The following is a 2,371-nucleotide window of genomic DNA, read 5'->3' as shown; positions in this document are numbered from 1 at the left end:
TATCAAATCCTGATTTATATTTTAATTATAGCCCCCTCCTCCAAGCCTTTCACCCTTTCTGATTTGTATGATCACATGAGTAGCTATCAGTGCCAGTTATTTGGTCCTTGTCAGGCATTTGCAGTACTGCAAAGCCAATATCCTCTTCAGAATAAGTTAATTAGAAAACATTAGATAACAAAATAAACACACCAGGACTTTATTATAGTTTAGAGAAAAACACAATAAGTGTCAATGGTTTTATTTATTGACATCATGAGTGCAACAGTTCAATATGTTTTAGTTTTTACCTTCACACTACCTGTGTGTGGTATTCCCTGACTACATGTACATGTATACAGTCAAGATAGAGTGGTACAAGTATTACACCAAAGATAATACTCAAACGGCATCACAGTTGAAAGCAGTACTGGCCATTGAGTGAATGATTTTTTGGGGTGTGAAAATCAGCCCTGATGGTAACGAGACAATTGGAAAGCTAATTGGCTAGGTGTAGTTTGAGACCATCAACATTTTGAGATTTAAAAAAAATAAAAAATGGAAGAGTAGTACTGACTGTTTAATCAAAAACGAACACTTGATAAGCGTCCGATGGCATCATGCATTTAAATGCCTCAAAGCTCACACTGGTTCTGTACAGCATCCACGAGAACCTGGTTTCTACCAATTCTACAGCATTATTTTGCACATCAGTCCAGCTCTTTGATGGCAGTGTCCCAGATTTTTGTAGGAGAGCAAGACGTGAAAAATAGCTGGCTATCTGTTGGGTAGTCAACCAGTCATCTCTGTGAAAGTGACTTTTCAATCGCCGGGACACAGTTTCTGGGTTTTCCTTTTTTCCTGTATTGGCGCCAATCATGAACTGAGCAAGCAAAATCTTGCGAGCCCAGCCAGGAAGGATTGCCTGGGACATAGAGGCCGAAGCTGCTCCCGAACTGACAGTCCCAACACCTGTACTGGAACAAGAAGGGCCAGCTTGCATCTCGCCAATCTTTTCAGCCCACTGACATGCAAAGTAACAATGTAATGTTTGTCATGTTGTGGGCCAATATTTATAAAATATGTCGTTTGGTACACCAGTTGTCTGCAGCTTGATAGCACACAACTAGAGAGCTGGTACTGCTGTCAACATCTTGATCACTTTGTGATAAGTCAGCAGCTTTTTCACCAACTGTGATCTTCATAAGCCCATCTTCTTTACCAGGTGCCAAACAATTGAGAACTAAACCAAAAGCTTCCTTTGCCTTTCTTCTATAATAACGGATGGTACTATCAGATGCTTCTTCTAATGGTCGACGAAGCTGTCCATCAACAGGAGACCTTCCACTCTGGATAAGGAAAGTGTTCAGGGATTGCAACTCCACATTCTTTGGTCGGGGGGTTGGAGCCCAAGAAGAGTCAAATGCACCTAGATCATGTGTAACATTGTCATCAGTTGATGAAGACTCGCACGTTTGCTGAAAATTTGAGAAATTGAATAAATCCAGTGAGATACTGTATGCTGCATAAAGCAAGGATGAAACAAGTATGTGCTTATGAAGAAGCGTGTTTACAATTCTGTAGCGGACACTTTGTATTCATACTTTACTATTGAGAGGTACTTGCCCATTAGGCGCACCATGAATGCCAAATACTATGTGGGATTGAATACACGGTGTTGACAAGATGGCTCCTGTGAGCTGAGCACAGGTATATAATAAATCATCTGTAATTATTGTATTTTGTATCGTCAAATCCGTTGTAGCCCTTGTCCTGTTTGCGGAATCCGAACAATAACGTAACGGAGAACCCGTTATAACAACACTCACACACACAAACAGCATAAACATGGCGGAGTTCAATGTCACTGGAAGTCAAAAACGGCCCAATTTTGACCATTGTTTACAAACTGTTGATGTATATGCGGTAACCCTTCTTCTCAGGTAAGAAACAAATTATGTGGTTTTGGAGTTAGTTAACGGCGGATAACTTGGTGGCGACGTGCGGAAGGTTATCCCACCTCACGACTAGTTGTTTTATTCGCACCACGACATGGTTTGCCTTTCCCTTCATGGAGTGGATGACAGCATTTCCTTGTTGATGTCCAACTCAACCCTAACTTGTACCGATGTGCCGGGCATATCGTCTTATCACTGTTGTAAGCATCAACGTCGAATAACCCACATCGCAGGAGGATCAACTTCCACTCGACATTCACATCATGTGCAGCAACTTTCCACTTCTGCAAATGGCTCCGTATGTTTTTTGTGCATTGACGAAGATGCACGGTATTGCTCTCTCGCGGATAAGAGGGATATACACCACACTCGATGTCTTTGCAATGCTCAAGATTATAAAAATCACACTGCAGCGATACGGCCGCCATATCCAT

General features: G+C 41.7%; 1 pseudogene; it reads right to left on the bottom strand.

Annotated features, from left to right (window-relative positions):
- Positions 1 to 995: 995 nt before the first annotated feature.
- LOC139942614 (uncharacterized) lies at positions 996 to 2,371 on the bottom strand (annotated as a pseudogene).

Source organism: Asterias amurensis, chromosome 10, assembly GCF_032118995.1.
Source record: "Asterias amurensis chromosome 10, ASM3211899v1".
NCBI lineage: Eukaryota > Metazoa > Echinodermata > Asteroidea > Forcipulatida > Asteriidae > Asterias > Asterias amurensis.
The sequence above is the reverse complement of the archived record's forward strand: the minus strand, read 5'-3'. Positions and strand labels throughout refer to the sequence as shown.